The sequence below is a fragment of the Thalassophryne amazonica genome, chromosome 20 (assembly GCF_902500255.1).
Source record: "Thalassophryne amazonica chromosome 20, fThaAma1.1, whole genome shotgun sequence".
NCBI classification, from domain to species: Eukaryota; Metazoa; Chordata; class Actinopteri; order Batrachoidiformes; family Batrachoididae; genus Thalassophryne; species Thalassophryne amazonica.
This window is the reverse complement of record NC_047122.1, coordinates 25542123-25567086: the sequence shown is the minus strand read 5'-3', so window position 1 is coordinate 25567086 and position 24964 is coordinate 25542123. Positions and strand designations below refer to the sequence as shown.

Genomic DNA, 24964 nt, shown 5'->3' with positions numbered 1-24964 from the left:
CACTCTGGCCTGCTTCATTTTTTTTTCTCTCTCCTTGTAATCAAAAACCACTGAGGCAGTTTTTCGTTACTACTGTCACTGATGAGTTTGCTCATGGGCTGGCTCAGGTTTCAACCTGTCCCGTGTCTTGTGTTGTCATTTGTTGCTGTTTGATTAAATAAACAGAATTTTAGCAGCTGCTGTGATGCTGCATTCAGATGTCGATGGTAGAAAAACCGTCATATTGTTATTATAGCAGAATTACTGTTATGCCGTCTGTGACAATGGGATGCAGTATTTTGTTTGTTTATTTCATTGGACAGTGGAACAGAACTGTGGCTTTTTGTACAATGTTCTAGAAAAGCAAAAAGCTCTGATTGTTAATGTACTGTTGTGACTCTGGCTTCATTTTATGTGTAATGACACATTTTTCTGCTTTCTGATAGAAAACGTGTGTCTCTGCACTTAAAATAGTTCATCTGTTGCTGTTATCTTTCATCATTGTTGGTAAATGAATGTCTGGGTCGTCTGTGTCGCTGCTGCAAACACTAAAAAGTAGAAAATGTATGACTTTGTGCTGCATGCGTGATCACAGTGCACGGTCACAGCCTTGGACTGTTTGACCATCTGCTGCAGCTAACGTGAATTGAGTGTTGATGATGTTGTTCATCAAGGACGAGGTGAAACAAGCAGAATTTTGGGGTGTAACATACACCTCCCTCACTATTGGAATTGATCAGTTTTTTTTTTTCAGTATTAATGTAACTATCAGTCTGATTCTTCGATTGTCATTTCAAATCCCTGTGTGGAAAAATATAGGTCTACATAGGTTTTCAGCATCAGTGCAGCTGTATTCCTTGTTGCAGAGTTTGGCACATCTGATGTCATTATGCATGAGTTTTTGCAAAAACTGATTTTTTTTTTTTTAAGAAGAATTGAGAACATGTGAGGCATATAATTCCACTGGATTGAAAATTTGGAGCCGGTTGCCCATTCCCATCTCTATCACTCATGATTCAGTAGGAATCACATTTTCAAGGCCACGGTTCATTTCTGTCCTCCTGTAGGCATACAACAAAAGAGTTAAATTAATTTAGGTAATTAAAATCACTTAAAATGTTCACTGACTGGTTGTCAGTGAACAGACCTTGGACAGGTTCAAAGATGACTAACCTTGACCTATTTTAAGAGGTTAAAAAGTCACATTCTGTGCCTAATTTTACGGTATCATCTAGCGGATATTAGCGTGGTGACATTACTTCCTGGTGTCACTGGCTGCTAACTTTGCTTTGTTTTTGCCTAGAAATAAGACATTTGTCATATATTATGTAAAACCTAGTGAGAAATAAACACTTCTAAAACTGAAAACACTGTTTTTGTAACTTGATAACACCTCTGGAATGATTTACAAAACATTTAGCAGATGTTAGCTTGATGACATCACTTCCTGGTTTTGCTACCTTCTAACTTCTCTTATTTTTTTGACTAGAAATAACACCTTTCGCATATATTATGTAAAAGCTTTCAAGAAATAAATGTTTCTAAAACTGAAAATGCTATTTTTGGAACCTAATAACACCTCCGAACTGATTTACAAGACAATTTGCAGATGTTGGTGTGCACACTAACTGCCTATGAAGTTAAATTTGTCTCATAAATAGCTGCAAATACACAGAGGGTGATCTACAAATATTCCTTGATTTGCACAACTTCCGCTATTGTCAAAAGCTCATATATGTGCACACACAAGGCCTCCTGCAGCCACCGTCAAAACATAAATATTGTTTTTGATTCAATGATTGATAGAGGGGCTGTATTAAACATGTACAAATTGTACATAAGACAATTGGATTTCCATAATTAATTTAACAACCGCAAATTATAAAGAACACAATGCTCATATGGCTGAGGGTATTTTAACATTGTTTTTATATATAATATATATATATATATATGTGTATATATATATATATATATACACTCAACAAAAATATAAACGCAACACTTTTGGTTTTGCTCCCATTTTGTATGAGATGAACTCAAAGATCTAAAACTTTTTCCACATACACAATATCACCATTTCCCTCAAATATTGTTCACAAACCAGTCTAAATCTGTGATAGTGAGCACTTCTCCTTTGCTGAGATAATCCATCCCACCTCACAGGTGTGCCATACCAAGATGCTGATTAGACACCATGATTAGTGCACAGGTGTGCCTTAGACTGTCCACAATAAAAGGCCACTCTGAAAGGTGCAGTTTTATCACACAGCACAATGCCACAGATGTCGCAAGATTTGAGGGAGCGTGCAATTGGCATGCTGACAGCAGGAATGTCAACCAGAGCTGTTGCTCGTGTATTGAATGTTCATGTCTCTACCATAAGCCGTCTCCAAAGTCGTTTCAGAGAATTTGGCAGTACATCCAACCAGCCTCACAACCGCAGACCACGTGTAACCACACCAGCCCAGGACCTCCACATCCAGCATGTTCACCTCCAAGATCGTCTGAGACCAGCCACTCGGACAGCTGCTGAAACAATCGGTTTGCATAACCAAAGAATTTCTGCACAAACTGTCAGAAATCGTCTCAGGGAAGTTCATCTGCATGCTCGTCGTCCTCATCGGGGTCTCGACCTGACTCCAGTTCGTCGTCGTAACCGACTTGAGTGGGCAAATGCTCACATTCGCTGGCATTTGGCATGTTGGAGAGGTGTTCTCTTCACGGATGATGCGAAGGAGATGTGTTGCACTGTATGAGGCAAATGGTGGTCACACCAGATACTGACTGGTATCCCCCCCAATAAAACAAAACTGCACCTTTCAGAGTGGCCTTTTATTGTGGGCAGTCTAAGGCACACCTGTGCACTAATCATGGTGTCTAATCAGCATCTTGATATGGCACACCTGTGAGGTGGGATGGATTATCTCAGCAAAGGAGAAGTGCTCACTATCACAGATTTAGACTGGTTTGTGAACAATATTTGAGGGAAATGGTGATATTGTGTATGTGGAAAAAGTTTTAGATCTTTGAGTTCATCTCATACAAAATGGGAGCAAAACCAAAAGTGTTGCGTTTATATTTTTGTTGAGTATATATATATATATATATATATATATATATATATATATATATATATATATATATATATATATATATATATATATATATATATATATATATATATGTGTGTGTGCGCGCTCTTCCTCTTAACACGATCAAATTTTCCCCCAGGTTTCATCTAGTTTGAGGTTTTTGAACAAAGCTGTGGACAAATGCAGTAAAAAATTGGCGACTTTAATTTGAACATCAGCTCTGCAGTTGGCTGGTTTTGTGATGTGTGGCGTTTATGGGCAAACTGTTAAAATGAGATTTGGTGCAGCCTGATCATCTGCTGCTCCGTCACTTCAGTTTTACAGCCTCTGTAATAAACCTCAGATTGTTTCTCAGTGATGACTCACAAACCACATAAACAGCCAATGCAGTCAGTTCAATCGCTTAGAAAATAACGGGATGATGCTTTGGATTTTGCAGGATTCTTCCGCTTCAAAAGCTTCCAAATGTTCCAAACACTTGACACTCAGCAGTTATCACTGAGAGGTTTTTTTTTTTTTTTTTATCAAATCTGAAAGAGTTCTGATTTTCAAGTCAAGATTTAATTAATGTTAGTTTAACAAGTTGTTTGTTGGGGGGAGGGGCTCTTATGCTCAGCCAAAGATTGTCAGTGAGAAGAAGCACCACTCTGCTATGTTTGTGAATTTTTTTTTCTTTTAGTTTGAAAATATAGTTTTTGAGTATAAGCATTTCAATACCCCACCACAGGGGGCGCTGTTTGAAGCAGAATGGGACATGGCTTCTTGTGATGGCAGTACTGTAAATTCAAGCTTTAATTACCCAGCAGGGTACTATAACTTTGTGTGTGTGTGTGCAAAATAAGTCAGTGACTTGTTAGGAAACTTCCTTTGAATATGTTGAGAAGACATTTGGATCCAGTCGGTCAAAATTAGGTCAGTTCTAGTCCAAAAACACATTTTTCAAGGATATCTCCAAGACGACAATCCAAAATTGACATTGATCAGCTGATTATTTGTCATTGTGTGATGTCATGATGACATCATGAAATCTCATCATCGTACAGAGCCCCTCTCACACTTTTCATTCTTCTGTTTTCTTTGGACAGATTTATCAACAAAGGAGTCTATCAGGACTGAACTATTCGACTTTGAACTTCTCTTCCTGCTTTTGGCATATTTCTCCCTCACTGATTGGCTCGCCTGCATACCCGCATGCGATTGGACGATCCTGATATCCAGGTAAGCAACTGTCTTTGTTTCTGATTGGATGGTCAGCCTGGTTTCTCTCAACATTTCTGACCTCTGCCGGTTTAACCTGTACATTCAGTTGCTTGTGTTTGACTTTTTTCTGTTCTTTTTTTTTCATGACTAAGAAACAGGAAGTGATGTTTTAACCAACAGCAGCATTTCCTTTTTTTTAATTTTAATTTTAATTTTTATTTATTTATTTATTTATTTCAGTACAGTGGTCTCAAACCAGTTCCAGGAAGGCCTGAGAACTTTCAGGTGGAACCACATCAGCAGGCGATGTCACCGACAGACTCCTCCTGTTTAATTAAATGCAGTGTTAATTAGTGAGGTCACATGATGGTGGTTTAAAAAAAAAAAAAAAAAAAAAAACTTGAGATCACTTGTTGCATTTTTTTTCTTATTTCCAAACCTTTAAGTAGCTGTTATTAAACTACAGGATTTTGTCATTTTGTGTGGCTGTGGTGTGTTTGTGGGATGTTATATGCGATAAAAACATAAATGGCATTAGCTGTTTTTTTTTGTTTGTTTTTTTGTTTTTTTTAAACCCACATTTAAAGGGCTAATGGTGTTTTAATGAGCTCTCATAGGTTAACACTCTGCAGGACGACCTGATGACTGACACTGTGCCTTCACCCGCGCCCGTGTGTGTGTGTTTGTGTGTTGGAGTTTTCCCAGTGTGCCTCGGGGCAGTGCATGGGATCCCACGGGAAAACTCGAGCCTAAAGATGTGTTTGAACTTGAAAAGGCAAATATTCAGTATTTTTCTTTCGGTATGATTAAAGATTTGGCTGCATGTTTGGAACTCTCACTTACTTACTTACTTACTTACTTTACAGGAATTGTCCCATTGGTTATGTGGGGTCATTTGTGACTCCAGAAAGAAGTTTTTTGTTTGTTTGTTTTTAACATGAAAGGCTTTGATTTTAATCATATAAAATCACTAATTTTAAGACTTTAGAACACAGAGGTCATCAACTGTATGTATGAGTGTATGAATAAAAAGTGTGTTATCTATGAACATTGCTTCAGTGAATTAAGTACATATACTAAAAAAAAAAAAACAGGTTCAGTGTTAATCACAGAGGTCACAATGAGACAAACTTTGAAATTATAATTTTTGAGCTGAAACTTGTCATAAAATGGATTTGAACCCGCAGTGAAAATCTTAGGCTTTCTATAAATTAGCATCTCGGAGCATGTGGTGGTACTGTGGATCATCACACCCAACACATCACGAAACTACCCCGGGTCCGTGCCCAGTGCCTTACAACAGCCATCAATCTGCTGCATCCAAGTGACACGTGGGCGTGTCCTTGGCCTTTTCAAGGCACTGGAGTCGTTGACACAGAGGAATCTGGGAACCATGTGGTCATAGTGTTATAGCTGATGTTCTTCACAATGAAAATACTCCAAGGATCCTCCAAAGAGTCATGGTACCAAAGACATCCAGTTGTTGCCTTTGGTCACTGGTTAGCATCCGAGTTTGACAACCATGTAGTAAGACAGGAAGCACCAGGATCCTAACAGGGTTCTTCCACAGGGGCACCGCTCTACTACGTTCGCCCACGATCCAAAAAAGTGCAAAAATGGGATGAAACACTTAAGCCAGCTTGCCTCCCGCCTGGCTTATAAAGTGCAGACTTGGCAACTGACTGTCTTATAAAGTACAGACCTTGCAACCCACCCAAAAACGAAAGAAAGGAGCTTGAGCTGTTCAACTTTGAAAAACACTGCAATGAAATGCTACTTTGGCTTCAAATTTTTACTCCAATGGCGAATGATCAAAGAAGATTCAAGCCATAGTCACTACAAATACCCCCTTTAAAGAAGTTTGAAAGTGATTGATGCCATCAAGACTAGGAATACCCAGATGTTACCATGTACTAACAATGATTTTGAGAATCGGGATAAAATCTTTCAACCGTTCAAAAACTGGATCCCAATTTCAAATCTGGTGCCGATGATGGCCATAACTACTACGTATGACATTTTTGTTCAAAATTGACAAAGATGGATCGAGAAGTTACTATGATGCTTCAGAAGTTACTATCATGCTTCAGAATGTGCCCCAATTTGCTATTTGGGATTAAACGGGAAGGAACAGTGCTCTGTGGAATAGCCCCTTAAAGATTTGGACCTTGGTTCTCTTGTAAAGACAACTGTGATGCTGATGTCTTTGGTGGTGTAATTAGATGTCCAATTGGTGTGAAACACTGTGTAAAGCTCAACAAGAAACATTGTTTGCTTTCCACACTTGGAGAGTGATTCTGCTGCTGCATTCCATCAAAGAGTTGTACACATCATGTAGATGATTGAGGGAAGCTGTTTGGGTCCCCGTCACTGGATAAACCAAGACAAATGACAAAAACGAGATAGAAACACGGACCAGTGCGGTACTGTCGGCTGATGTGGATGGACACCTGGAACATCTTTTTTTCTTTGATGCCAATGAGGTGATGGAGGCAAAAAGTACTTTAAAAATGGCGACTAATTTATTGTTAATTGCATACGATTTCCTGACCCTTTTTATGCTCTTCTCAGCATATTAATTTTACAGGTTTTGTTATTTTCTCGTCTAATCTTTGGATTCAGCTCCAGGATTCAAACAGCCATTGCCAAATCACTTTACTACCATCCAATCAAATAACTCCTGGAATGATCTTCTGCTTAAATATCAGAAATCCATCACATTGAAAATGCTGAAGTGGAGATGTGAAGACATCGGTCAGTTATGTATTTTTGTGGCAACAGCAGATCCTGGATGGATCCACACACTGACGTGGAACACATTTTACACCGGTGTCGCCAACTGAACGGTCCCCCCTAAAAATCGGTTCCCCTCCTGCCTTCACCTCGCATACGTCATTTTGGAGCATCAGCAGCCACTCACCAATTATTGCCTCGTTCCTGCTTAAAACAGCTTCATTTCTGCTTAAAACTGACTTTAGAATGTTTTAACAGGTGTCGCTTTTGTCATCTGATGGTTAATAATCACATTATTCCCTTTGATTGCTTTTGGTGTAGAGAGTCAGACTCAGTCGTCCAGCTGTTGCGCTCTGATCGCTCTCCCGTATTATATTATGAAATAATGCTGAATTTATGTTGAAATTATTGCTGTACAAAAGCTTCAGATACTGTTGCTGAGATAGATGATGACTGGAGTGCAGTTTAAGTAGAAACGAAGCAATAATTGGTGAATCGCTGCTGATACTCTGATATGACGCATGTGCATTGAAGACGGGGGGAACTGATTTTTAGGGGGGACCGCTCCAGACACAGAAGGTGAATGGGGCACCGGTGGCTTTGAACCAGAGTCCAGACTTTCCAAAATGAAAGCCTGTATCTTTTTAACTCAACTGTACGGATGGAGTTTGAAGGAAACGGCATCAGTGACCCCGCCTCCTATTTTTAGCTCCATCTGTCAAACTCCTGCTCAGCGACACTTTGATTTGTGAATGCTTCTTTTCCTCTTCAGGCTCTAATACTTGTGTCCTCTTCTGTTTATGGGTCTGTCACACAACAACAGACTTTGCTGTTTGATGTTGAGCTGATCTTAACAGAACGCACAGACGTGATCCATCGTGTCAGAACCCATCATTGCATCTTTGTGTTGATACTTGTGTTGAGTCTGACTGCAAAGTGTGCCTCATTTGTGGACTTTTCTGCAGTGATGTATAAATGTTTCCTGCCATAAATCTCTCCCAAATGAATCCACTCATGTTAAAACCTGTCAGCCAAAGATAGGTGATTTGGTGCTGATCTGGAGCAGTTACAGTGAGATGCACCGTTTATTACCAATAAATGACAATGATAATGTTGTTCACTGCCAACACACAACACGAGCATCATTCAGCACTGGTGTGGGTTCTAGTTTTTTGGTTTATTACGTTCGCCAAGGACATAATTAAATCACCAATGTATTTATTTATTTTATCTTTCTGACTGTTAGCAAGATTACGTCAAAACTAGTGCACGGATTTTGACGAAATTTTCACCACAGATAGATATTAGGCCATGGAAGACTCCATTAAATTTTGGAGGTGATCCATATTCTGGATCAAGTTTTACATTATATAGGCTCTGAAGAATTACATCAAAACTACTTCATGGATTCTCACCAAATTTCAACAATAGATAGATATTGGCAAACGGAAAACTCCACTGAATTTTGGAGGTGATTAGGATCCGGATTGGCAGACGTCAGAAATCTGTAATTGCTCTTGTTTATTTATTTACCTGTCTGCGTGTCTGTTAACTGGATTACATCCAAACTACTGTACGAATTTTGACATAATTTTCACCACAGATATTAGACCATGGAAGACTCCATTTAATTTTGGAAGTGATCCACGTTCTGGATCAAGATTACACTTTATATAGTCTTTGAAGGATTACATCAAAACTACATCATGGATTCTCACCAGATTTGTACCACAGATAGAAATTAGCTTACGGAAGACTCCATTAAATTTTGCAGGTGATCCAGATTCTGGATCAATCCATTAAATTTTGAGGTAAATTGGGATCAAGATCCTGATATTGGATCATTTCTTAAATTTGCACCATTTCGAGGATCATCTCAAATCTGCTTGTAGTCAGGCGGCTAACTTCAAAATATCACCAGAATCGTTCCGTACACATATAAAGCATCAACATTTGCACAGAGGTACTACAAGACCTACAGAACCAGAAAAAAAATGGAACACAAAAATTAGCGCCCCCGGTGGCTGCCGTATTGAAATAAAAAAAATGGCCACCAAAATAGCCATTTTCATAGTACTGCTTACATTCTAATTAATGATATCACTGTAAAATACATAATAGTTACCCATGTTTTATCAAGGAGTAATCATGAGACATACACAGAATGGTTAGCTGGTGGCCATCTTGGATTACAAGATGGCCAGTGGCGGCAGCAGCCATCTTGGAGTTCAAGATGGTCGACATTACTGTACATTTTATATCGTCTGAAGAATTCAACCAGAGAAAACCGCAGGACTGGCACATGTAAACAAGTCACTGCGAATGGCAAGCTGCCTGGAAATTGGAATAATTTCTTATGAAATGACGAGAACACAGAGGAACTCTTCCATTTTCTGTCCATTGAGAGTGTTGCTCAGGACACAGGAGACAAAACCATTGTATCTAAAGTTGGTGAGATAGTTTGTCTAGAAAGGATGTGGTCATGGATGGAATACAACCCTCTATGCAAGAGGAGGCAGATACAGAATTCTCCTTCATGTTATGGATGGCATGAAAAGTGGCGGTCAAACAGTCCTTATCTGGACAGTGGATACCGATGTTGTCGTCTTGGCTATTTCACACTTCCAAGAGTTCTGTGATCTTGAACAGCTGTCTGTCAGCAGAATAGTTTGAGAGCTTTGTGACATCATAAGGGAGTTTCCTCGAAGGTTCAAACAGTGCAGATTGCCACAAAAAACCTTTAGTCGCTCCACGCAGCTTATAACCGCCACAAAAGACCGCCACTGCACCAAAGTTACAGTGTTGTATGGTGTCGAGACATCAAATTTATCAGGTATTTTTTATTTCTTTGACGGAATGTCTTATACAAAGGCTATTTTGTAACCTGATCCTCATTTGTGATAGGTTCTTTCAAGCATCCATCAAAAACAAAGCATGCTGTGATTGATTTCGTATTGGGATGACTGGGGGGATTGACTCTGTTTTCCAGTCGATTTACGTTTCTGTCCTCACCTGTGGTCATGAGCTTTGGATGTGGCAGGGACTCAGAGTAGAGCCTTGACTTCTTTGCATCAAAAGGAACCTGTTGAGGTACTTATCGGGTGAGGATGCTCCCTGATTGTAAACCTAAGGAGGTCTTCCAGGCTTGTCCACCTGGGAGGAGACCCCTTGGAAGAACCGGGACACGCTGGAGTGATTGTATTCCCCAGCTGGCTTGGAAACTCCTTGGGATCCCCCAAGAAGACGTGTGGGATGAGCTGCTTGCTCTTCTGCCACCGTGACCCGGACCCTGATAAGTGGCTGAAAATGAATGAATCAATGAAAGGCATCTACTTGGAGAGAAAATGTCTTGTGACGGTTTTTCCGCATTCTCTTAGGATTATGTTCTTGGGTCCGTCTCACACAGACTGTTTTGTTATGTTAACGCAGGGTTGGATTAAACCACACCCACTCCAAATGTTTGTCAACGGGTCGGGTCGTTTTTCTCTGCTCCTCTGGGTCAGGTCAGGAATTAAGGCCAGCAGGGATTATGTGATCCTGATGCCCCGCTACAACAAAACACCAATGATACATGAGGACAGACTTGTACCTGCACCACAATCAATGGATAGATGGATTAAATAAAATAAACTCTGAGACTGTTGCTTTCAAAGACATCATACTTCGGAGATTTCCAGCGTGCACGTACAGGTCGTTTTGAAGGTGCAGGCGACTTATAGCTGGCAGGTCCTAAGTGCGCATCTCTGATCCTGATCCAACATATCCAAAAGCAAATCAGTAAATCTTTGTGTTGTTCGGCACAATAGAATCAATTCAGTGAGAGTTTGAGAACTGACACAGGTTCAATTAAATGGGTGGAGCCAAGACATTTAAAAGATTGTGAAATATATATATATATTTTCTTTTTCCTGACTAGCATTTTTTTAACCAGATGCCTGTAAAGGTTTTTGAATAAAAAATAAAGAAATCTGGATTAGGAAGCAGTTGAACTGGTTTTTGCTTGATGGTCGTTTTGCCATAGCAACAAAAGGCCGTCTGTCTTGATTCTGGGACCTTAAAGGGCTGACGGTGTTAATCTCTTCCTGTGTGTCTTTGAGCAAAAGGTGGACAGGGCCATATGTCTGTTTTTGGATTACAGGAGATAAGATTGAACCTTTTAATCCTTCAGATGGGAAGTGCCCCAACGCCCATTCAGCCCCCAGCATCTACCAGCGACTGCATACGTGTAGGACGGATTTCCTCCAGAGTCTTCCATCTCCACCTGAAGTCCAACTGGGACTCGTGAAACCGTGTCACAGTATTGATTCATTTAATGACAATAGTATGCCAACTCTAACATGGAACTTTGTCGTTACTGCTCAGTCACACCCAGGATTAGTAAAGCAAGATTAATCCGTGTGATTCAGTGAAATGGGAGGGGTTGGAAGCTCAGTGATGTCACAGCGTTTTGCGAGTCCTGGTAATTAGGACTGTAAGTAACGATGATTGTGAGAAGAGGGTCAGTGCCCACATATAGATCTGTGTTTGTGTCGTAGCCACAGCAATGAAGATCATTAAGGTTTGTGCTCAGCTTTAGGAAAAACTTCAGTTGTACAGAAAATATTTGCCCAGTGGACATTGGTTGCTGTTATTTGTTCATAGAAGACTTATGTGTCGGACGCAGCTCGGAGAACCGACCAGCGTTTGAAGGACCCAGTATGAAATAAGCAGAGCACGGTACAAAGGCTAACTGAATTTAATACATAACAGTGATACAAAATACAACAAAAGAGAGTGCGGTCTGGCGTGGTGCGCTCCCAGCAGCGCTAACGGTCCGGAGCCAGAAGCTGTTCGGACCCAAGGACCCCGCCGACACCCCCCAGGTGGCCGCAACAAACCGAGTCTGTGAAAGAAGGAACCATTATGTGAGTCCACACTCTACACACAGAGAGAACACTTAAAGGTGTACAAACAGCAAACACTTCCTGGCTTGATTACTAATCAGCTTCCCAACCTGCAGGCATGGAACATCCAGTTCACAAAACTCCACTGCAGTGGAAGCCGATACATGACTAACATACAGCTCAATATAAAAAGGTGTGAGGGACACCACATTTACTGACTGTATAAATGTTAGTCACAAAATCTAACGTACCTCAGGAAGTGTGCTGACGAGCGTGAGACTTCACCCCCTCCTCTTTCACAGACCGTGCATCAAACCCTGGACGTTCTCTGCATCCACTGATGATGAGATGGCTCCCGAGACGACGATCTCACCCGTCTGGTCACAAGGTCGAGTCTCTGGCAAATACACACTGTATACTCCAGTCTTAAATGCCACCATGTTCCAATCCATATAGATGCACCACAGCTGTGAGTCCTGACGAGCCGCAGGTGATCAGGGTGAGGTCCTGATAACCTCAGCAACACAGCCACTCAGTCCCAAATGCAAGCCACCTGGAAGGAAAAACAAAAGACAGAAACAAAAAGGCAGCCAGGCCCCCCAGCCATACAACAAGACTTGCTACATGATTTTCTGCATGTAATGTTATAGTGCAGCAGATAACAGAATATTTACAGAGGAATCCTTCAGATGGTGATACAAGCACCAAAGTCAGCACAAATTGTCCTTAGATATTACTCTTTTGAAAAAACAGACTGGACCACTTCAATTTTCAATAGGTGGGACAATTGAAGAATTACACAGGGGTCAAAATTGAAAAATGTTCCTGTTATATTGAAAGCTATACCACATTATTTGTCTGTACATAAATATTCCAAAAAGGTATAGTTTGGACTATCTATGACTGAATGTTATGGGGTAAAAACAGCAAAAATGGTGACAGGTCAGTTTCAGTTTGTACGGCGTCAAAAGTTAAAGTTGTAAAATCGTTGTAAAATGTGATCCAAATTATTGGTCGAGTTAATAAGGTTTTAAAAAGGAATAGTTTGCACCATGTGTCATGCTTAGTTGTCATGTTACGGGGTAACATATGTCACATGACGTAGAATCAAATGGCTGTTGGCATTGTTTGACCTTTACCTTGCAAAACAATCATTCAGCACAGTCTAAACTATTCCATTTATTAATCCTATTAGTTCAACCAATAATTTGCGCCACTTTTTTTTTTTTTCCAAAATTGGAGCAACTTTAACTTTTGACCCCTGTGCACACTGAAACCATTTGTCACCATTCTTAAAGTTTTTACTCCATAACTGCATAACATTCAGTCATAAATAGTCCAAACTATACCTTTCTGGAATTGTTGTGATCAGACACATAATGTGGTATAGCTTTAAATATATAATTGGAACATTTTAAAATTTTGACTCCTGTGCAATTTTTTTAATTGACCCCTACCTGGCCACCTCTTGAAAATTCAAGTGGATAGTCAGTTTTATCAACAGAGTAATGTCCAAGAAGTATTTGTGCCAAATTTGGTGCTTGTATCACCATGTGAAGGATTGTTTCAGTTATCTGCTGCACTTTTATGTGCTACAGGGACAAGCCATGTTATGTTATTGAAATAAAGGTAGAAACCTTCCCCGTGGTAGGAATGTCATCCTGTGATGTAAATGATATAGCAGATGGTGTGTTTTCTAGAGCCTGACCAATGTATCGGTTGGCTGATGATGTCGACCAATATGAGCCTTCCACTAACATACCTGTATTGGCATTGATTTTGCAAATATGAAAAAATTTATTCTACCAAATAAACAATGCATCCAGATACAGTTCCAAATACAGTTTAGCTTTTGGAAATGGTGTCCTAACATAATTTATCCAGCAAAGGACATTGTTTGTGATGCTATCAAGCATGGCGGCTGGGACCTCATCACCCCTTGGTCACATTAGCTACATGAGACAGAGGAAAAGCCATTAATTTCAATCAAAGTGGCCATTTTACAGTGACAAGAGACAAGTGGTCATTATACCACTAGGTAGGTGGGGTCAAAAGAGATGAGAAGCCTATTCTGTTGCATATTCTGAATGATCCGACATGGCAACTGCTAATCCGAGCAATGCGATGTATGTTAGTTTGTTTTAGTTTTAGCAAAGGTTTAGGTTTAAAGTTTCAAACTATCAAACCCCAGTTGCATTTCTCTGTCATAAGGGTTTGATAACACTATGTAACACAATTTTTGTTCCTGGCTTCTAAGTGTTTTATTTCAACTGCTTATGTCTAAAGTCTGTGGAAAAATGACTACATTCAGCACAAACTTTGATTTTATTATTATTGGTTTTTTTTTTACGTTATAGAAAGTTCTAAAAGTTTCTTGAAATTTCTAGATAATTCTGGAAACTTCTAGAAAATTCTGGACAATTCTAGCAGTTAAAGAATATTCTAGAAGACTACTCAGTAGTAGTGAAGGTGAATCGAGAATATTCTTGAAAACAGACAAATTTCAAAATATCATTGTCCTGATCACAGAAGCAAAGTTTCTGTGGAATAACAGCTATTTTCTTTTTATTTAAGGCATAACAGGTTTGGAAAACACACTGTGTACCCAGGAACAAAACAAAAATAAAAATTTGTTACATAGTGTAATGAAATTCTAGGAATCGGCAGATATATCACTATCGTAAATTTTTCCACTCCCTAATATCTGTCATATCTGCTGCCAAAAACATCCATATCAGTTGGACTCCGGTGGGAAGCTCATGCAGAATGATGGTTGAAGAATACAGTAATAATGCTGTAGACTAGCTTTTGCTATTCTAATAATAAAATTTTATATATATATGCAACACGGTGGATTAGTGGTTAGCACTGTTGCCTCACAGCGAGAAGGTCGTGGGTTCAATTCCCGTGGCCTTTCTGTGGAGTTTGCATGTTCTCCCTGTTTTTGCGTGGGTTTCCTCCGGGTGCTCCGGTTTCCTCCCACATCCAAAGACATGCGGGTTAGGTGGATTGGAATCTTTGAAATTGTCCGTAGGGGTGTGTGTGTGTGTGTGTCTGTGTTTGTTTGTCTGTTTGTGGCCCTGCGATAGCCTGGCGTCCTGTCCTGGGTGTACCCCACCTTGCACCCTATGACTGCTGGGATAGGCTCCAGCCCCCCACGACACTTAATTGGACTAAGCGGTAGAAGATGAATGGGGGGGGAAAAAAAAAAAATATATATATATATATATATATATATATATATATATATATATATATCAAATGTCCTTTGATCAGACAAAATAACAAGAGGAAATAAATGTTTGTTTTTCACTTCATCCACACCGGATCTTGAAATCCACAAAGGAGCAGTTACACACACGCTCTGTTTCCACGGCGACGTGATCTGAAGAACCTGAGTTTTTTTTTTTTTTTGTCCCACTTTAGCTTTTCTTCTTTTTTTTCACCTTCAGATCTCGCTTCGAGTCTCGGATGTGATTACATGAAGAAGAAGACGGAGAAAAAAAAAAAATGCAAATTTTCTGTGACGCTGAAATAATGGCGCCATGTTGACGGATGGTTTCTGTGGTCATTTGATCGGGGAGTGGCCCACTTTCAGCGGGTTTTACTTTTGTTTCTTTGACTGTGGCCCACATTTGAAGCCAGACTTTCCCGGCTGCCCCAGAAAACTCCAAACTCCAGACGCTGAGAGTCAGACGTGTCAAAGAGGCGTTTGGCAGGAACGCATTAGTCCGTTAAGTGAAGGTGATTTTACAGCGTCTCAAACCCACCGAGGCCCAGAACCTTGAACTTGTTCTACTTTTGTCTACTTTTGTTACATTTATTTTACAAAAACAGATCCAGCAGAAGAAAAATGCGTCTGCGCATCACGGCGTTAAACATGGACTCAATTGAGCACTTGGCGAGTAGCCAACAAATCCACTGATAATAATCTGAATCCAGCTCTAAGTAATTAATAACCTGTGCCAGATTATTGGTGCACAGGTTCTACGCTCAGGGACCGTTTGCTTAAGGGCTCCTCACGGTTTCCTGTGTGACGGCAGACTGAAGCCTCTGGTCACAGTTCCTCTCTAACCTCCGGGCCGCCGCTCTCCTTAAAGCTAGAGTCCAGCTCTTCAACAGAGATTTGGTATTCTGGGCCATCGGCGGGTTTGAAGCAGGGGATTATGGGTAATTAAAACCCTGCCCTCGCTGTGCTGCTGGCAGCGATGACGATCAGCGACTCAGAGGACAAGATTCAGTTTCATCACATCCAGACATCAAGGTGATGATTTAATCAAAGCGCTGAAAAATCATGAAGCTTTGAGAACCTGCTAAAGGTGTGTGTGTGTGTGTGTGTGTGTGTGTGTGTGTGTGTGTGTGTGTGTGTGTGTGTGTGTCGGAGGGAAACTTGATGATTTTTATTTTTTTAATATAAAATCGCAAAACAAATCTGCAGAAATGTTTACAGACATAAACAGTTTACCCACAAGGGCTTCATTTAAATATATTTTGCAGCAGCACAGCTTGAGAAGCAGATGGTGATCAGAGGATCCTCGGTTCGATTCCCCGTCAGACAAGAAAGTCATTAAGTTACCACTGAGCAAGGTCCTTAACCAGAACCTGCTCTTAGTGAGCAGTGTGTCCGAGCGCGCTGCTTCATTCTGATGTGTGTGTGTGTGAGAATGTACGGTGTCATTGTGAAGTGCTGCAGAAACCATTTTTACTGAGTGGCGTGTCTCATGTCTGTGTGGTTTATTGTCACACTATTTTTGTTTTCTTAGAGACAGTTTTCCAAATCAGTTTCCTTCCAAATCATCTTTTTGTCTGTATGTCTCTCACTCTTTGTCTCTCTGTCTGTCTGTCTCTCTTTGTGTGTCTGTTTGTCTGTCTATCTCTCTCTCTGTCTGCCTCTGTCTGTCTGTCTCTCTGTGTCTGTTTGTCTGTCTGTCTCTCTGTGTCTGTTTGTCTGTCTGTCTCTGTCTGTCTTTTTGTCTCTGTCTGTCTCTGTGTGTGTCTGTTGGTCTCTGTCTGTATGTCTCTCACTGTGTGTCTGTCTCTCTTTTTTGTCTATGTCTCTCTCTCTGTGTGTCTGTCTGTCTCTTTTGTCTCTGTCTGTCTCTTTGTGTGTCTGTCTCTGTCTGTCTCTTTGTCTGTTTGTCTCTGTCTGTATGTCTCTCACTTTGTCTTTCTGTCTCTCTGTTTGTGTCTGTTTGTCTGTCTGTCTCTGTGTGTGTCTTTTTGTCTCTGTTTGTATGTCTCTCACTCTTTGCCTGTCTCTGTGTGTGTCTCACTCTTTGCCTGTCTCTGAGTGTCTCTCTCTGTGTCTGTGTCTCTGTCTGTCTCTCTGTGTGTCTTTTTTGTCTGTCTGTCTCTGTGTCTGTCTTTTTGTCTCTATCTGTCTCTCTGTGTGTCTGTCTGTCTCTCTGTGTGTCTGTCTGTGTCTGTCTTTTTTGTCTCTGTCTGTCTCTCTCTCTGTGTGTCTGTCTGTCTGTCTTTTTTGTCTCTGTCTGTCTCTCTCTCTGTGTGTCTGTCTGTGTCTGTCTGTCTTTTTCGTCTCTGTCTGTCTCTCTCTCTGTGTGTGTCTGTCTGTCTCTCTTTTTTGTCTCTCTCTCTCTCTCTGTGTGTGTCTGTCTCTCTGTGTGTCTGTCTCTGTCTGTCTCTTTGTGTGTCTGTCTCTGTCAGTATGTCTCTCACTTTGTCTTTCTGTCTCTCTGTTTGTGTCTGTCTGTCTCTGTGTGTGTCTTTTTGTCTCTGTTTGTATGTCTCTCACTCTTTGCCTGTCTCTGTGTGTCTCTCTCTGTCTGTTTCTCTGTGTGTCTGTTTGTCTGTCTGTCTCTCTGTCTGTCTTTTTTGTCTCTGTCTGTCTCTCTGTGTGTCTGTCTCTGTCTGTCTTTTTTGTCTCTGTCTGTCTCTCTGTCTCTCGCTCTGTCCGTCTGTGGTGTAGTTTGATGTTTTCATGCTGATTTGTGTGTCTGTGACTTGGACCCCCCCCACCCCCATGTACGTGTGCAGTAATCCATTAATTAGCTTAAGTGGCTCCTCTGGCTTTCTCGACCATTCTTTCCTCCTCCATCCGTGTTGTTTCCTCTTACTCTTCCTTCCTTTCTTCCTTCCTTTCCTCCTCAGGTTATGAAGCCTCGTTAAAAGTCGAGTGATTCTTTTCATGTTTCTCGGAGTTCGTGTAAAATTTATCTGCGCTCTGAGGAATGGTTGGGGTCTCACACGCAGCTCTTCCTCAACATTTTCCTCCATAATTCCATCATTTCGTGTCACCACATCAGGCACTGAGCTGAATGTCTGGGATCTGGACATCTTGGCAGCGTGCACGTCGGCATGCATGTCTGATGATTGACTGACATTTAATTTAAGGGAAAATTCAATAAGGTGCTTTTTCTCTCAGGGGCTTTTCTTTATGTCTGCTCAGATGACATGAGCAGCACATTTATTCGTCCTGACCAATGAGAAGCACCCGTGGAGGAGTGTCAACGTGAGGCCCGAGGCCTGCTGGAGGATGCTGACACGGAGTTGGTGATAAATCTGTTGTTGTTTGGTGGCGAAAGATGCTGTGGAAACACCAGACTCCTTCAGCTGTTAAAAGCAGTCCCACAGTGCATTGTGGGTAAAAAATAGCCCCGGAGTACAGAGTTGAGTGACGACTGCAGAGGGTTTAATCTGTGTGAAAATGCACTTTTCACCACTGAGGAATGCTGGGAAACCAGATGACTAAGGAACAGAATTTGTGACATTGCTGCCTTTATTTATTTATTTTTTTTCCTTTGATTTTGTTTTATTTCTGTTTTGGGGTTTGAGGATTTTTGACCTTCACAGAGCTGGAAACTGATCTGCTGAAACAGCAATGTTGTCACTGTTGACTTTGGCGCCCCCTGTCTCTGCATACTGCTCTTTTCTGTCACTGCTCCAGGAATTTGTGAAGTTAGTTTTATTTATACAGACGTGTTTGTGTGTGTATATACACAGTGGGGCAAATATGTATTTGATCCACTGTTGATTTTGCAAGTTTTCCCACCTACAAAGAATGGAGAGGTCTGTAATTTTTTTTTATCATAGGTACACGTCAACTGTGAGAGACAGAATCTAAAAAAAATAATTCAGGAAAACACCATTGTATGATTTTTTTTTTTTTTTTTTTTTATAATTAATTTGCATTTTATTACATGAAATAAGTATTTGATCACCTATGAACTAGCAACAATTCTGTCTCTCACATACCTGTTAGTTTTTCTTTAAGATGTCCTATTCTGCACTTGTTACCTGTATAAAAGACACCTGTCCACACACTCAATCAATCACACTCCAACCTGTCCACCATAGCAAGACCAAAGAGCTGTCTAAGGACACAAGGGACAAAACTGTAGACCTGCACAAGGCTGGGATGGACTACAGGACAACAGGCAAGCAGCTTGGTAGAAGACAACAACTGTTGATGTAATTATTAGAAAATGGAAGCAAAACAAGATAACTGTCAATGTTCCTCTGCCTGGGGCTCCATGCAAGATCTCGCCTCATGGGGTAAGGATGATTCTGAGAAAGTCCAGAACTACATGGGAGGACCTGGTCAATGACCTGAAGAGAGCTGGGACCACAGTCACAAAGATTACATTAGTAACACACGGCACCGTCATGGTTTAAAATCCTGCAGGGCAGCAAGGGCCCCCTGCTCATGCCAGCACATGTCCAGGCCCGTTTGAAGTTCATCAGTGACCATCTGGATGATCCAGAGGAGGCATGGGAGAAGGTCATGTAGTCAGATGAGACCAAAATAAAGCATTTTGGTATCAACGCCACTCGCTGTGATTGGAGGACAAAAACAACCCCAAGAGCACTGTCCCAGCTGTGAAGCATGGGGGTGGAAACATCATACTTTAGGGGTGCTTTTCTGCAAAGGGCACAGGACGACTGCACCGTATTGAAGGGAGGATGGATGGGGTCATGTATCGTGAGATTTTGGCAAACAACCTCCTTCCCTCAGTAAAAGCATTGAAGATGGGTCATGGCTGGGTCTTCCAGCATGACAATGACCCCAAACACAGCCAGGACAACTGAGGGGCTCTGTAAGAAGCATTTCAAGGTCCTGGAGTGGCCTAGCCAATCTCCAGACCTGACCTCAATAGATAATCTTTGGATGGAGCTGAAAGATCTGGAGAAGATTTGTATGGAGGAGTGGACCAAAATCCCTCCTACAGTGTGTGTGCTGCAGCAGGGATTTGCAAACAAAGGTTTCTGTACCAAATATTAAGGTCTGTTTTTCTACTGTATCAAACACTTATTTCATGCATTAAAATGCTAATTAATTATTTAAAATTACACAGTGATTTTCTGATTTTTATTTATTTTTTTTAGATTTTGTCTTTATAATCTGAAAGGGCTACGTCTGTCTGTCTGTCAGGGATAAACTCCCAAACTATAATATGTATCCCTAAAAACTATATACAAGGTCTGTCCAAAAAGTATCAGACCTTTTTATTTTTTTCAAAAACCATATGGATTTGAATCGTGTGCTTGCATGAGCCAACCTTGAACCTTCATGCGCATGCGTGATTTTTTTCACGCCCATCGGTTGCATCATTCGCCTGTGAGCAGGCTTTGTGTGAGCACTGGTCCTCCCCTCTCGTTGGATTTTCATTGCGAGGTGGAACGATTTGGAGCTTTGCTGCATCAAATTTTTCCAGAAACTGTGAGAGACAGCCAGGTGGAAACCATTCGGAAGATTCAGATGGCTTTCGGTGACGATCCTATGGGCATCACACAGATTAAGGAGTGTTACAAAGACAGCGCACAATGGCGGAGGGTGCGCCGCACTCCGAGCGGCCATCAACAGGCTGAAATGACCAGATCATTTCCAAAGTGAACGCTGTGTTGATCCGGGACGTCGTCTGACTACCAGAGAAATTGCAGAAGAGGTGGACATCAGCACTTTTTCGGCACATTCCACTGTTACAGGAGATTTTGTAATGAAAGACGTGCGGAAGTTGGAAGTCTCACAGGACATGTTGTGACACAATTCCTCGGATACTCACTCAACTGAAAAACCACCGAAAGCCGTTTGAATCTTCCGAAAGGTTTCCACCTGGCTGTCTCTCACAGTTTCTGGAAAAATTTGATTCAGCGCTGCTCCAATCGTTCAGACATTTTCCTCGAAATGAAAATCCAACGAGGGGGGAGGACCAGTGCTCACTCAAAGCCTGCTCACAGGCGAATGACGCAACCGACAGGCGTGAAAAAACTCACGCATGCGCACGAAGGTTCAAGGTTGGCTCATGCAAGCACGTGATTCAAATCCATAAGGTTTTTGAAAAAATAAAAAGGTCTGATACTTTATGGACAGACCTCGTATATTCTGAATCCTCATGACATGGGGAACAAACTGGTACCATTTCCTTTAAAGTTGTACTGAAAATTACCTCCAAAATAGCTGGCTGTGCATATGACCAGGCAAATTCAAATTTCCAGCCCTGTATATGTGTTGGCCATCTCTGTTTATTTAATCCCTTCCTTCATCTACCTTATGTTCTCAACTGTTAAGCACCTGACTGTCCTGTACAACCCAGTTTGCCTTCCTGTCTGAATACATTCATTTTATGTTTGTAAAATTGCAATGTAAAAACAGTGAAATACACTACCTCAATTTTGATTCATTGATATTAACATTTACTGTTACCTACCCTTTGTGTGTAAATTTGTTATAAATTTGATTGCAAAACAAGGTCTGCATGAAGGACTTCAAATGTGTTTGTCTTTTAACCAAGTATTTCCACTTAGTTTGGGGAGTCCGCCTCTTATAGTTCTATTGGACAAACTTTAGCCCATCAACTATTATATTTATAAGACATCAGCATTACAAAAACAAATGTTGGGCAATTGTTTTGATTAAAATGATTGGCATTTGGCTTATGTGTAAAACAGATTAACCCGGGCAGCGCCGGTATCCCAGCTAGTGTGTGTATATGTGTGTGTGTATATATATAATATATACAGTGAGGAAAATAAGTATTTGAACACCCTGCGATTTTGCAAGTTCTCCCACTTTAGAAATCATGGAGGGGTCTGAAATTTTCATCTTAGGTGCATGTGCACTGAGAGACATAATCTAAAGAAAAAAATCCGGAAATCACAATGTATGATTTTTTTTTTTTTTTTTATTTATTTGTATGTTACTGCTGCAAATAAGTGTTTGAACACCTGTGAAAATCAATGTTAATATCTGGTACAGTAGCCTTTGTTTGCAATTACAGAGGTCAAACGTTTCCTGTAGTTTTTCACCAGGTTTGCACACACTGCAGCAGGGATTTTGGTCCACTCCTCCATACCCATCTTCTCTAGATCTTGCAGGTTTGGAGTTTCAGCTCCCTCCAAAGATTTTCTATTGAGTTCAGGTCTGGAGACTGGCCAGGCCACTCCAAGACCTTGAAATGCTTCTTACGGAGCCCCTCCTTAGTTGCCCTGGGTGTGTGTTTGGGGTCATTGTCATGCTGGAAGACCCAGCCATGACCCATCTTCAATGCTCTTACTGAGGGAAGGAGGTTGTTTGCCAAAGTCTCATGATACATGACCCCATCCAACCTTGATTCAATACGTTGCAGTCATCCTGTCCCCTTTGCAGAAGAGCACCCGCAGAGTATGATATTTCCACCCCCATGCTTCACGGTTGGGATGGTTTTCTTGGGGTTGTTCTCATCCTCTAAACATGGTAAGTGGAGTGGATTCCAAAAAGCTCTATTCTGGTCTCATCTCACCACATGACCTTCTCCCATGCCTCCTCTGGATCATCCAGATGGTCACTGGTGTACTTCAAACGGGCCTGGACATGTACTGGCTTGAGCAGGGGGACCTTGCTGCCCTGCAGGATTTTAAACCATAACAGCATCATGTGTTACTAATGTAATCTTTGTGACTGTGGTCCCAGCTCTCTTCAGGTCATTGACCAGGTCCTCCTGTGTAGTTCTGAGCTTTCTCAGAATCATCTTTACCCCACAAAGTGAGATCTTGCATGGAATCCCAGGTCGAGGGAGATTGACAGGCATCTTGTTTCTTCCACTTTCTAATAAATACGAGGTCTGTTAGAAAAGTATCGGACCTTTTTATTTTTTCAAAAACCTGATGGATTTGAATCACGTGTGCTTGCATGAGCAAACCTTGAACCTTCGTGCGCATGCGTGAACTTTTCCACGTCTGATAATTTTCTAACAGACCTCTTAATCATAACAGTTATTGTCTTCTCACCAAGCTGCTTGCCTGTTGTCCTGTAGTCCATCCCAGCCTTGTGCTGGTCTACAGTTTTGTCCCTGGTGTCCTTAGACAGCTCTTTGGTCTTAGCTATGGTGGACAGGTTGGAATGTGATTGATTGAGTGTGTGAACAGGTGTCTTTTATACAGGTAATAAGTTCAAACAGGTGCATTTAATACAGGTAAAGAGTGCAGAATAAGAGGGCTTCTTAAAGAAAAATTAACAGGTCTGTGTGAGCCAGAATTCTTGCTGATTGGTAGGTGTTCAAATACTTATTTGCAGCAGTAACATACAAATAAATTATTAAAAAAATCATACATTGTGATTTCTGGATTTTTCACAGTGGACATGCACCTAAGATGAAAACTTCAGACCCCTCCGTGATTTCTAAGTGGGAGAACTTGCAAAATTGCAGGGTGTTCAAATCCTTATTTTCCTCACTGTGTGTGTGTGTATGTGTGTATATATATATATATATATATATATATATATATATATATATATATATAATATATATATATATATATATATATATATATATATATATATATATTTGAGTAGCAATAAATGTTGAGGCATTATCCCCGAAGGCCTAAAGTGGGATCATGATTTCCGTCCGTCTGTCTCTCCATCTGGCTGTCTGTAAATGGGTCTAAGCATTCTGAAATCATCTCCTCTCACACTTATTGGTGGAATTTTGTGAAACTTTGTACAAATCCTTGTTATAAGTTGGTAATCTGCATATTTGCATGTTGTTGCAGATGGGCTCATTTTACCAGAGTTATGGCCCTTGATTAACAAAGTTAGGCTCCATCAGTTTCATGCTTGGGTGCCTGCATTCTGAAATCAACTTCTCTCACATTTATCACATTGTTCCATGTTATCAAGCAACTGACAGCTACTTAAAGATAAAAAGACATTTATAGTTTGTCACCCTGCTGATTTAATATTATGGTGTTCCCATTTTTGACAGTTTCTTACATCATGTCACTTGAGGCCTCTGTTGAGGATCAGAATCGTTGTGAATCTGAGGTTCTGACAGACCTTTGGAGCAAACGTTTGTTAATACATGTTTAATAGGTTCTCCAATGAGCCTGGACTTGTGCAAATTAGTCATTCAGAATCTTTAGAAAGTAAGTACGAGGGCTGTCCATAAAGTATAGGTCCTTCTTATTTTTTTCAAAAACTATATGGATTTCATTCATATGTTTTTACGTCAGACATGCTTGAACCCTCGTGCGCATGCGTGAGTTTTTCCACGCCTGTCGGTGACGTCATTCGCCTGTGAGCACTCCTTGTGGGAGGAGTCGTCCAGCCCCTCGTCGGAATTCCTTTGTCTGAGAAGTTGCTGAGAGACTGGCGCTTTGTTTGATCAAAATTTTTTCTAAAACTGTGAGACACATCGAAGTGGACATGGTTCGAAAAATTAAGCTGGTTTTCGGTGAAAATTTTAACGGCTGATGAGAGATTTTGAGGTGATACTGACGCTTTAAGGACTTCCCACGGTGCGAGACGTCGTGCAGCGCTCTCAGGCGCCGTCGTCAGCCTGTTTCAAGCTGAAAACCTCCACATTTCAGGCTCTATTGATCCAGGACGTCGTGAGAGAACAGAGAAGTTTCAGAAGAAGTCGGTTTCAGCATTTTATCCGGATATTCCACTGTTAAAGGAGATTTTTTTTAATGAAAGACGTGCGGGCGGATTGCAGCGTCGGCTCGCAGCCTCCGCGACACTCCGCCACAGGAAAAACACCTCCGTTGGAAGCCTTAAGGACAAGTTGGAACATGTCCAGCTGTTAAACAATTTCTCATATACTCACTCCACTGAAAGCCATCAAAAGCCACCTGGAT

General features: G+C 41.0%; 1 protein-coding gene across 2 annotated transcripts in view; it reads left to right on the top strand.

Moving 5' to 3' along the window:
- LOC117501549 (semaphorin-6D-like) overlaps positions 1-24964 on the top strand; it is a 187857-nt gene that overhangs the window by 14122 nt on the left and 148771 nt on the right. For both annotated transcript variants that reach the window (XM_034160443.1, XM_034160442.1), the window contains exon 2: positions 4160-4292. The gene's annotated coding sequence lies outside the window, so the exon portion shown is untranslated. The remainder of the gene's footprint in view (positions 1-4159; positions 4293-24964) is intronic.